The sequence below is a fragment of the Carex rostrata genome, chromosome 18, assembly GCF_964058835.1.
Source record: "Carex rostrata chromosome 18, lpCarRost1.2, whole genome shotgun sequence".
Lineage (NCBI taxonomy): Eukaryota > Viridiplantae > Streptophyta > Magnoliopsida > Poales > Cyperaceae > Carex > Carex rostrata.
This window is the reverse complement of record NC_135935.1, coordinates 5,914,924-5,924,659: the sequence shown is the minus strand read 5'-3', so window position 1 is coordinate 5,924,659 and position 9,736 is coordinate 5,914,924. Positions and strand designations below refer to the sequence as shown.

Genomic DNA, 9,736 nt, shown 5'->3' with positions numbered 1-9,736 from the left:
CATCAAAAATTATCTAACTAATTTAATTTAGTTTAATTTAATTTACAAGTTAAAATTCCATAATTCGATAAAACTCTGAGACAACCGCCTCGTGCGCTCATATACAGAATTACGCCATTTGCGGGTGCGACGCGCGGCAACAAAAAATAAAATAAAATAAAATAAAAAGGAATGCAACACAGGGACTTCCCAGGAGGTCACCCATCCTAGTACTACTCCTGCCCAAGCACGCTTAACTGCGGAGTTCCGATGGGATCCGGTGCTTTAGTGCTGGTATGATCGCATCCGTTATAGAATGACTCAAACCTCTACTTAAACGCAAATAACGACTATTTTAATTTAAAAACCGATTTAATTTCATCAAAAATTATCTAACTAATTTAATTTAATTTAATTTAATTTACAAGTTAAAATTCCATAATTCGATAAAACTCCGAGACAACCGCCTCGTGCGCTCATATACAGAATTACGCCATTTGCGGGTGCGACGCGCGGCAACAAAAAATAAAATAAAATAAAATAAAAAGGAATGCAACACAGGGACTTCCCAGGAGGTCACCCATCCTAGTACTACTCCTGCCCAAGCACGCTTAACTGCGGAGTTCCGATGGGATCCGGTGCTTTAGTGCTGGTATGATCGCATCCGTTATAGAATGACTCAAACCTCTACTTAAACGCAAATAACGACTATTTTAATTTAAAAACCGATTTAATTTCATCAAAAATTATCTAACTAATTTAATTTAATTTAATTTAATTTACAAGTTAAAATTCCATAATTCGATAAAACTCCGAGACAACCGCCTCGTGCGCTCATATACAGAATTACGCCATTTGCGGGTGCGACGCGCGGCAACAAAAAATAAAATAAAATAAAATAAAAAGGAATGCAACACAGGGACTTCCCAGGAGGTCACCCATCCTAGTACTACTCCTGCCCAAGCACGCTTAACTGCGGAGTTCCGATGGGATCCGGTGCTTTAGTGCTGGTATGATCGCATCCGTTATAGAATGACTCAAACCTCTACTTAAACGCAAATAACGACTATTTTAATTTAAAAACCGATTTAATTTCATCAAAAATTATCTAACTAATTTAATTTAATTTAATTTAATTTACAAGTTAAAATTCCATAATTCGATAAAACTCCGAGACAACCGCCTCGTGCGCTCATATACAGAATTACGCCATTTGCGGGTGCGACGCGCGGCAACAAAAAATAAAATAAAATAAAATAAAAAGGAATGCAACACAGGGACTTCCCAGGAGGTCACCCATCCTAGTACTACTCCTGCCCAAGCACGCTTAACTGCGGAGTTCCGATGGGATCCGGTGCTTTAGTGCTGGTATGATCGCATCCGTTATAGAATGACTCAAACCTCTACTTAAACGCAAATAACGACTATTTTAATTTAAAAACCGATTTAATTTCATCAAAAATTATCTAACTAATTTAATTTAATTTAATTTAATTTACAAGTTAAAATTCCATAATTCGATAAAACTCCGAGACAACCGCCTCGTGCGCTCATATACAGAATTACGCCATTTGCGGGTGCGAGGCGCGGCAACAAAAAATAAAATAAAATAAAATAAAAAGGAATGCAACACAGGGACTTCCCAGGAGGTCACCCATCCTAGTACTACTCCTGCCCAAGCACGCTTAACTGCGGAGTTCCGATGGGATCCGGTGCTTTAGTGCTGGTATGATCGCATCCGTTATAGAATGACTCAAACCTCTACTTAAACGCAAATAACGACTATTTTAATTTAAAAACCGATTTAATTTCATCAAAAATTATCTAACTAATTTAATTTAATTTAATTTAACTTACAAGTTAAAATTCCATAATTCGATAAAACTCCGAGACAACCGCCTCGTGCGCTCATATACAGAATTACGCCATTTGCGGGTGCGACGCGCGGCAACAAAAAATAAAATAAAATAAAATAAAAAGGAATGCAACACAGGGACTTCCCAGGAGGTCACCCATCCTAGTACTACTCCTGCCCAAGCACGCTTAACTGCGGAGTTCCGATGGGATCCGGTGCTTTAGTGCTGGTATGATCGCATCCGTTATAGAATGACTCAAACCTCTACTTAAACGCAAATAACGACTATTTTAATTTAAAAACCGATTTAATTTCATCAAAAATTATCTAACTAATTTAATTTAATTTAATTTAACTTACAAGTTAAAATTCCATAATTCGATAAAACTCCGAGACAACCGCCTCGTGCGCTCATATACAGAATTACGCCATTTGCGGGTGCGACGCGCGGCAACAAAAAATAAAATAAAATAAAATAAAAAGGAATGCAACACAGGGACTTCCCAGGAGGTCACCCATCCTAGTACTACTCCTGCCCAAGCACGCTTAACTGCGGAGTTCCGATGGGATCCGGTGCTTTAGTGCTGGTATGATCGCATCCGTTATAGAATGACTCAAACCTCTACTTAAACGCAAATAACGACTATTTTAATTTAAAAACCGATTTAATTTCATCAAAAATTATCTAACTAATTTAATTTAATTTAATTTACAAGTTAAAATTCCATAATTCGATAAAACTCCGAGACAACCGCCTCGTGCGCTCATATACAGAATTACGCCATTTGCGGGTGCGACGCGCGGCAACAAAAAATAAAATAAAATAAAATAAAAAGGAATGCAACACAGGGACTTCCCAGGAGGTCACCCATCCTAGTACTACTCCTGCCCAAGCACGCTTAACTGCGGAGTTCCGATGGGATCCGGTGCTTTAGTGCTGGTATGATCGCATCCGTTATAGAATGACTCAAACCTCTACTTAAACGCAAATAACGACTATTTTAATTTAAAAACCGATTTAATTTCATCAAAAATTATCTAACTAATTTAATTTAATTTAATTTAATTTACAAGTTAAAATTCCATAATTCGATAAAACTCCGAGACAACCGCCTCGTGCGCTCATATACAGAATTACGCCATTTGCGGGTGCGACGCGCGGCAACAAAAAATAAAATAAAATAAAATAAAAAGGAATGCAACACAGGGACTTCCCAGGAGGTCACCCATCCTAGTACTACTCCTGCCCAAGCACGCTTAACTGCGGAGTTCCGATGGGATCCGGTGCTTTAGTGCTGGTATGATCGCATCCGTTATAGAATGACTCAAACCTCTACTTAAACGCAAATAACGACTATTTTAATTTAAAAACCGATTTAATTTCATCAAAAATTATCTAACTAATTTAATTTAATTTAATTTAATTTACAAGTTAAAATTCCATAATTCGATAAAACTCCGAGACAACCGCCTCGTGCGCTCATATACAGAATTACGCCATTTGCGGGTGCGACGCGCGGCAAGAAAAAATAAAAAGGAATGCAACACAGGGACTTCCCAGGAGGTCACCCATCCTAGTACTACTCCTGCCCAAGCACGCTTAACTGCGGAGTTCCGATGGGATCCGGTGCTTTAGTGCTGGTATGATCGCATCCGTTATAGAATGACTCAAACCTCTACTTAAACGCAAATAACGACTATTTTAATTTAAAAACCGATTTAATTTCATCAAAAATTATCTAACTAATTTAATTTAGTTTAATTTAATTTACAAGTTAAAATTCCATAATTCGATAAAACTCTGAGACAACCGCCTCGTGCGCTCATATACAGAATTACGCCATTTGCGGGTGCGACGCGCGGCAACAAAAAATAAAATAAAATAAAATAAAAAGGAATGCAACACAGGGACTTCCCAGGAGGTCACCCATCCTAGTACTACTCCTGCCCAAGCACGCTTAACTGCGGAGTTCCGATGGGATCCGGTGCTTTAGTGCTGGTATGATCGCATCCGTTATAGAATGACTCAAACCTCTACTTAAACGCAAATAACGACTATTTTAATTTAAAAACCGATTTAATTTCATCAAAAATTATCTAACTAATTTAATTTAATTTAATTTAATTTACAAGTTAAAATTCCATAATTCGATAAAACTCCGAGACAACCGCCTCGTGCGCTCATATACAGAATTACGCCATTTGCGGGTGCGACGCGCGGCAACAAAAAATAAAATAAAATAAAATAAAAAGGAATGCAACACAGGGACTTCCCAGGAGGTCACCCATCCTAGTACTACTCCTGCCCAAGCACGCTTAACTGCGGAGTTCCGATGGGATCCGGTGCTTTAGTGCTGGTATGATCGCATCCGTTATAGAATGACTCAAACCTCTACTTAAACGCAAATAACGACTATTTTAATTTAAAAACCGATTTAATTTCATCAAAAATTATCTAACTAATTTAATTTAATTTAATTTAATTTACAAGTTAAAATTCCATAATTCGATAAAACTCCGAGACAACCGCCTCGTGCGCTCATATACAGAATTACGCCATTTGCGGGTGCGAGGCGCGGCAACAAAAAATAAAATAAAATAAAATAAAAAGGAATGCAACACAGGGACTTCCCAGGAGGTCACCCATCCTAGTACTACTCCTGCCCAAGCACGCTTAACTGCGGAGTTCCGATGGGATCCGGTGCTTTAGTGCTGGTATGATCGCATCCGTTATAGAATGACTCAAACCTCTACTTAAACGCAAATAACGACTATTTTAATTTAAAAACCGATTTAATTTCATCAAAAATTATCTAACTAATTTAATTTAATTTAATTTAACTTACAAGTTAAAATTCCATAATTCGATAAAACTCCGAGACAACCGCCTCGTGCGCTCATATACAGAATTACGCCATTTGCGGGTGCGACGCGCGGCAACAAAAAATAAAATAAAATAAAATAAAAAGGAATGCAACACAGGGACTTCCCAGGAGGTCACCCATCCTAGTACTACTCCTGCCCAAGCACGCTTAACTGCGGAGTTCCGATGGGATCCGGTGCTTTAGTGCTGGTATGATCGCATCCGTTATAGAATGACTCAAACCTCTACTTAAACGCAAATAACGACTATTTTAATTTAAAAACCGATTTAATTTCATCAAAAATTATCTAACTAATTTAATTTAATTTAATTTACAAGTTAAAATTCCATAATTCGATAAAACTCCGAGACAACCGCCTCGTGCGCTCATATACAGAATTACGCCATTTGCGGGTGCGACGCGCGGCAACAAAAAATAAAATAAAATAAAATAAAAAGGAATGCAACACAGGGACTTCCCAGGAGGTCACCCATCCTAGTACTACTCCTGCCCAAGCACGCTTAACTGCGGAGTTCCGATGGGATCCGGTGCTTTAGTGCTGGTATGATCGCATCCGTTATAGAATGACTCAAACCTCTACTTAAACGCAAATAACGACTATTTTAATTTAAAAACCGATTTAATTTCATCAAAAATTATCTAACTAATTTAATTTAATTTAATTTACAAGTTAAAATTCCATAATTCGATAAAACTCCGAGACAACCGCCTCGTGCGCTCATATACAGAATTACGCCATTTGCGGGTGCGACGCGCGGCAACAAAAAATAAAATAAAATAAAATAAAAAGGAATGCAACACAGGGACTTCCCAGGAGGTCACCCATCCTAGTACTACTCCTGCCCAAGCACGCTTAACTGCGGAGTTCCGATGGGATCCGGTGCTTTAGTGCTGGTATGATCGCATCCGTTATAGAATGACTCAAACCTCTACTTAAACGCAAATAACGACTATTTTAATTTAAAAACCGATTTAATTTCATCAAAAATTATCTAACTAATTTAATTTAATTTAATTTAATTTACAAGTTAAAATTCCATAATTCGATAAAACTCCGAGACAACCGCCTCGTGCGCTCATATACAGAATTACGCCATTTGCGGGTGCGACGCGCGGCAACAAAAAATAAAATAAAATAAAATAAAAAGGAATGCAACACAGGGACTTCCCAGGAGGTCACCCATCCTAGTACTACTCCTGCCCAAGCACGCTTAACTGCGGAGTTCCGATGGGATCCGGTGCTTTAGTGCTGGTATGATCGCATCCGTTATAGAATGACTCAAACCTCTACTTAAACGCAAATAACGACTATTTTAATTTAAAAACCGATTTAATTTCATCAAAAATTATCTAACTAATTTAATTTAATTTAATTTACAAGTTAAAATTCCATAATTCGATAAAACTCCGAGACAACCGCCTCGTGCGCTCATATACAGAATTACGCCATTTGCGGGTGCGACGCGCGGCAACAAAAAATAAAATAAAATAAAATAAAAAGGAATGCAACACAGGGACTTCCCAGGAGGTCACCCATCCTAGTACTACTCCTGCCCAAGCACGCTTAACTGCGGAGTTCCGATGGGATCCGGTGCTTTAGTGCTGGTATGATCGCATCCGTTATAGAATGACTCAAACCTCTACTTAAACGCAAATAACGACTATTTTAATTTAAAAACCGATTTAATTTCATCAAAAATTATCTAACTAATTTAATTTAATTTAATTTAATTTACAAGTTAAAATTCCATAATTCGATAAAACTCCGAGACAACCGCCTCGTGCGCTCATATACAGAATTACGCCATTTGCGGGTGCGACGCGCGGCAACAAAAAATAAAATAAAATAAAATAAAAAGGAATGCAACACAGGGACTTCCCAGGAGGTCACCCATCCTAGTACTACTCCTGCCGAAGCACGCTTAACTGCGGAGTTCCGATGGGATCCGGTGCTTTAGTGCTGGTATGATCGCATCCGTTATAGAATGACTCAAACCTCTACTTAAACGCAAATAACGACTATTTTAATTTAAAAACCGATTTAATTTCATCAAAAATTATCTAACTAATTTAATTTAATTTAATTTACAAGTTAAAATTCCATAATTCGATAAAACTCCGAGACAACCGCCTCGTGCGCTCATATACAGAATTACGCCATTTGCGGGTGCGACGCGCGGCAACAAAAAATAAAATAAAATAAAATAAAAAGGAATGCAACACAGGGACTTCCCAGGAGGTCACCCATCCTAGTACTACTCCTGCCCAAGCACGCTTAACTGCGGAGTTCCGATGGGATCCGGTGCTTTAGTGCTGGTATGATCGCATCCGTTATAGAATGACTCAAACCTCTACTTAAACGCAAATAACGACTATTTTAATTTAAAAACCGATTTAATTTCATCAAAAATTATCTAACTAATTTAATTTAATTTAATTTAATTTACAAGTTAAAATTCCATAATTCGATAAAACTCCGAGACAACCGCCTCGTGCGCTCATATACAGAATTACGCCATTTGCGGGTGCGACGCGCGACAACAAAAAATAAAATAAAATAAAATAAAAAGGAATGCAACACAGGGACTTCCCAGGAGGTCACCCATCCTAGTACTACTCCTGCCCAAGCACGCTTAACTGCGGAGTTCCGATGGGATCCGGTGCTTTAGTGCTGGTATGATCGCATCCGTTATAGAATGACTCAAACCTCTACTTAAACGCAAATAACGACTATTTTAATTTAAAAACCGATTTAATTTCATCAAAAATTATCTAACTAATTTAATTTAATTTAATTTAATTTACAAGTTAAAATTCCATAATTCGATAAAACTCCGAGACAACCGCCTCGTGCGCTCATATACAGAATTACGCCATTTGCGGGTGCGACGCGCGGCAACAAAAAATAAAATAAAATAAAATAAAAAGGAATGCAACACAGGGACTTCCCAGGAGGTCACCCATCCTAGTACTACTCCTGCCCAAGCACGCTTAACTGCGGAGTTCCGATGGGATCCGGTGCTTTAGTGCTGGTATGATCGCATCCGTTATAGAATGACTCAAACCTCTACTTAAACGCAAATAACGACTATTTTAATTTAAAAACCGATTTAATTTCATCAAAAATTATCTAACTAATTTAATTTAGTTTAATTTAATTTACAAGTTAAAATTCCATAATTCGATAAAACTCTGAGACAACCGCCTCGTGCGCTCATATACAGAATTACGCCATTTGCGGGTGCGACGCGCGGCAACAAAAAATAAAATAAAATAAAATAAAAAGGAATGCAACACAGGGACTTCCCAGGAGGTCACCCATCCTAGTACTACTCCTGCCCAAGCACGCTTAACTGCGGAGTTCCGATGGGATCCGGTGCTTTAGTGCTGGTATGATCGCATCCGTTATAGAATGACTCAAACCTCTACTTAAACGCAAATAACGACTATTTTAATTTAAAAACCGATTTAATTTCATCAAAAATTATCTAACTAATTTAATTTAATTTAATTTAATTTACAAGTTAAAATTCCATAATTCGATAAAACTCCGAGACAACCGCCTCGTGCGCTCATATACAGAATTACGCCATTTGCGGGTGCGACGCGCGGCAACAAAAAATAAAATAAAATAAAATAAAAAGGAATGCAACACAGGGACTTCCCAGGAGGTCACCCATCCTAGTACTACTCCTGCCCAAGCACGCTTAACTGCGGAGTTCCGATGGGATCCGGTGCTTTAGTGCTGGTATGATCGCATCCGTTATAGAATGACTCAAACCTCTACTTAAACGCAAATAACGACTATTTTAATTTAAAAACCGATTTAATTTCATCAAAAATTATCTAACTAATTTAATTTAATTTAATTTAATTTACAAGTTAAAATTCCATAATTCGATAAAACTCCGAGACAACCGCCTCGTGCGCTCATATACAGAATTACGCCATTTGCGGGTGCGACGCGCGACAACAAAAAATAAAATAAAATAAAATAAAAAGGAATGCAACACAGGGACTTCCCAGGAGGTCACCCATCCTAGTACTACTCCTGCCCAAGCACGCTTAACTGCGGAGTTCCGATGGGATCCGGTGCTTTAGTGCTGGTATGATCGCATCCGTTATAGAATGACTCAAACCTCTACTTAAACGCAAATAACGACTATTTTAATTTAAAAACCGATTTAATTTCATCAAAAATTATCTAACTAATTTAATTTAATTTAATTTAATTTACAAGTTAAAATTCCATAATTCGATAAAACTCCGAGACAACCGCCTCGTGCGCTCATATACAGAATTACGCCATTTGCGGGTGCGACGCGCGGCAACAAAAAATAAAATAAAATAAAATAAAAAGGAATGCAACACAGGGACTTCCCAGGAGGTCACCCATCCTAGTACTACTCCTGCCCAAGCACGCTTAACTGCGGAGTTCCGATGGGATCCGGTGCTTTAGTGCTGGTATGATCGCATCCGTTATAGAATGACTCAAACCTCTACTTAAACGCAAATAACGACTATTTTAATTTAAAAACCGATTTAATTTCATCAAAAATTATCTAACTAATTTAATTTAATTTAATTTAATTTACAAGTTAAAATTCCATAATTCGATAAAACTCCGAGACAACCGCCTCGTGCGCTCATATACAGAATTACGCCATTTGCGGGTGCGACGCGCGGCAACAAAAAATAAAATAAAATAAAATAAAAAGGAATGCAACACAGGGACTTCCCAGGAGGTCACCCATCCTAGTACTACTCCTGCCCAAGCACGCTTAACTGCGGAGTTCCGATGGGATCCGGTGCTTTAGTGCTGGTATGATCGCATCCGTTATAGAATGACTCAAACCTCTACTTAAACGCAAATAACGACTATTTTAATTTAAAAACCGATTTAATTTCATCAAAAATTATCTAACTAATTTAATTTAATTTAATTTAATTTACAAGTTAAAATTCCATAATTCGATAAAACTCCGAGACAACCGCCTCGTGCGCTCATATACAGAAT

General features: G+C 37.8%; 27 non-coding genes across 27 annotated transcripts; all 27 read right to left on the bottom strand.

The window, feature by feature from the left end:
- Nucleotides 1-168: 168 nt before the first annotated feature.
- On the bottom strand, nt 169-287 carry LOC144571095 (5S ribosomal RNA). The gene has a single exon (XR_013517310.1). It is a non-coding gene; the product is annotated as a 5S ribosomal RNA (ribosomal RNA).
- Nucleotides 288-526: 239 nt separating this feature from the next.
- LOC144571094 (5S ribosomal RNA) lies at nt 527-645 on the bottom strand. Its single transcript, XR_013517309.1, has one exon. It is a non-coding gene; the product is annotated as a 5S ribosomal RNA (ribosomal RNA).
- Nucleotides 646-884: 239 nt separating this feature from the next.
- On the bottom strand, nt 885-1,003 carry LOC144571093 (5S ribosomal RNA). The gene has a single exon (XR_013517308.1). It is a non-coding gene; the product is annotated as a 5S ribosomal RNA (ribosomal RNA).
- Nucleotides 1,004-1,242: 239 nt separating this feature from the next.
- LOC144571092 (5S ribosomal RNA) lies at nt 1,243-1,361 on the bottom strand. The gene has a single exon (XR_013517307.1). It is a non-coding gene; the product is annotated as a 5S ribosomal RNA (ribosomal RNA).
- A 239-nt stretch (nt 1,362-1,600) lies between these two features.
- On the bottom strand, nt 1,601-1,719 carry LOC144571090 (5S ribosomal RNA). The gene has a single exon (XR_013517305.1). It is a non-coding gene; the product is annotated as a 5S ribosomal RNA (ribosomal RNA).
- Nucleotides 1,720-1,958: 239 nt separating this feature from the next.
- Nucleotides 1,959-2,077, bottom strand: LOC144571089 (5S ribosomal RNA). The gene has a single exon (XR_013517304.1). It is a non-coding gene; the product is annotated as a 5S ribosomal RNA (ribosomal RNA).
- A 239-nt stretch (nt 2,078-2,316) lies between these two features.
- On the bottom strand, nt 2,317-2,435 carry LOC144571087 (5S ribosomal RNA). Its single transcript, XR_013517303.1, has one exon. It is a non-coding gene; the product is annotated as a 5S ribosomal RNA (ribosomal RNA).
- A 234-nt stretch (nt 2,436-2,669) lies between these two features.
- LOC144571086 (5S ribosomal RNA) lies at nt 2,670-2,788 on the bottom strand. Its single transcript, XR_013517302.1, has one exon. It is a non-coding gene; the product is annotated as a 5S ribosomal RNA (ribosomal RNA).
- A 239-nt stretch (nt 2,789-3,027) lies between these two features.
- Nucleotides 3,028-3,146, bottom strand: LOC144571085 (5S ribosomal RNA). Its single transcript, XR_013517301.1, has one exon. It is a non-coding gene; the product is annotated as a 5S ribosomal RNA (ribosomal RNA).
- A 224-nt stretch (nt 3,147-3,370) lies between these two features.
- On the bottom strand, nt 3,371-3,489 carry LOC144571084 (5S ribosomal RNA). The gene has a single exon (XR_013517300.1). It is a non-coding gene; the product is annotated as a 5S ribosomal RNA (ribosomal RNA).
- A 239-nt stretch (nt 3,490-3,728) lies between these two features.
- LOC144571083 (5S ribosomal RNA) lies at nt 3,729-3,847 on the bottom strand. Its single transcript, XR_013517299.1, has one exon. It is a non-coding gene; the product is annotated as a 5S ribosomal RNA (ribosomal RNA).
- A 239-nt stretch (nt 3,848-4,086) lies between these two features.
- LOC144571082 (5S ribosomal RNA) lies at nt 4,087-4,205 on the bottom strand. Its single transcript, XR_013517298.1, has one exon. It is a non-coding gene; the product is annotated as a 5S ribosomal RNA (ribosomal RNA).
- Nucleotides 4,206-4,444: 239 nt separating this feature from the next.
- Nucleotides 4,445-4,563, bottom strand: LOC144571081 (5S ribosomal RNA). The gene has a single exon (XR_013517297.1). It is a non-coding gene; the product is annotated as a 5S ribosomal RNA (ribosomal RNA).
- A 239-nt stretch (nt 4,564-4,802) lies between these two features.
- LOC144571080 (5S ribosomal RNA) lies at nt 4,803-4,921 on the bottom strand. The gene has a single exon (XR_013517296.1). It is a non-coding gene; the product is annotated as a 5S ribosomal RNA (ribosomal RNA).
- Nucleotides 4,922-5,155: 234 nt separating this feature from the next.
- Nucleotides 5,156-5,274, bottom strand: LOC144571078 (5S ribosomal RNA). The gene has a single exon (XR_013517294.1). It is a non-coding gene; the product is annotated as a 5S ribosomal RNA (ribosomal RNA).
- A 234-nt stretch (nt 5,275-5,508) lies between these two features.
- LOC144571077 (5S ribosomal RNA) lies at nt 5,509-5,627 on the bottom strand. The gene has a single exon (XR_013517293.1). It is a non-coding gene; the product is annotated as a 5S ribosomal RNA (ribosomal RNA).
- Nucleotides 5,628-5,866: 239 nt separating this feature from the next.
- On the bottom strand, nt 5,867-5,985 carry LOC144571076 (5S ribosomal RNA). Its single transcript, XR_013517292.1, has one exon. It is a non-coding gene; the product is annotated as a 5S ribosomal RNA (ribosomal RNA).
- A 234-nt stretch (nt 5,986-6,219) lies between these two features.
- On the bottom strand, nt 6,220-6,338 carry LOC144571075 (5S ribosomal RNA). The gene has a single exon (XR_013517291.1). It is a non-coding gene; the product is annotated as a 5S ribosomal RNA (ribosomal RNA).
- Nucleotides 6,339-6,577: 239 nt separating this feature from the next.
- LOC144570729 (5S ribosomal RNA) lies at nt 6,578-6,696 on the bottom strand. Its single transcript, XR_013516983.1, has one exon. It is a non-coding gene; the product is annotated as a 5S ribosomal RNA (ribosomal RNA).
- Nucleotides 6,697-6,930: 234 nt separating this feature from the next.
- LOC144571074 (5S ribosomal RNA) lies at nt 6,931-7,049 on the bottom strand. Its single transcript, XR_013517290.1, has one exon. It is a non-coding gene; the product is annotated as a 5S ribosomal RNA (ribosomal RNA).
- A 239-nt stretch (nt 7,050-7,288) lies between these two features.
- Nucleotides 7,289-7,407, bottom strand: LOC144571072 (5S ribosomal RNA). The gene has a single exon (XR_013517288.1). It is a non-coding gene; the product is annotated as a 5S ribosomal RNA (ribosomal RNA).
- Nucleotides 7,408-7,646: 239 nt separating this feature from the next.
- On the bottom strand, nt 7,647-7,765 carry LOC144571071 (5S ribosomal RNA). The gene has a single exon (XR_013517287.1). It is a non-coding gene; the product is annotated as a 5S ribosomal RNA (ribosomal RNA).
- A 239-nt stretch (nt 7,766-8,004) lies between these two features.
- LOC144571070 (5S ribosomal RNA) lies at nt 8,005-8,123 on the bottom strand. Its single transcript, XR_013517286.1, has one exon. It is a non-coding gene; the product is annotated as a 5S ribosomal RNA (ribosomal RNA).
- Nucleotides 8,124-8,362: 239 nt separating this feature from the next.
- On the bottom strand, nt 8,363-8,481 carry LOC144571069 (5S ribosomal RNA). Its single transcript, XR_013517285.1, has one exon. It is a non-coding gene; the product is annotated as a 5S ribosomal RNA (ribosomal RNA).
- Nucleotides 8,482-8,720: 239 nt separating this feature from the next.
- On the bottom strand, nt 8,721-8,839 carry LOC144571068 (5S ribosomal RNA). Its single transcript, XR_013517284.1, has one exon. It is a non-coding gene; the product is annotated as a 5S ribosomal RNA (ribosomal RNA).
- A 239-nt stretch (nt 8,840-9,078) lies between these two features.
- Nucleotides 9,079-9,197, bottom strand: LOC144571066 (5S ribosomal RNA). Its single transcript, XR_013517282.1, has one exon. It is a non-coding gene; the product is annotated as a 5S ribosomal RNA (ribosomal RNA).
- A 239-nt stretch (nt 9,198-9,436) lies between these two features.
- Nucleotides 9,437-9,555, bottom strand: LOC144571065 (5S ribosomal RNA). Its single transcript, XR_013517281.1, has one exon. It is a non-coding gene; the product is annotated as a 5S ribosomal RNA (ribosomal RNA).
- Nucleotides 9,556-9,736: the final 181 nt, after the last annotated feature.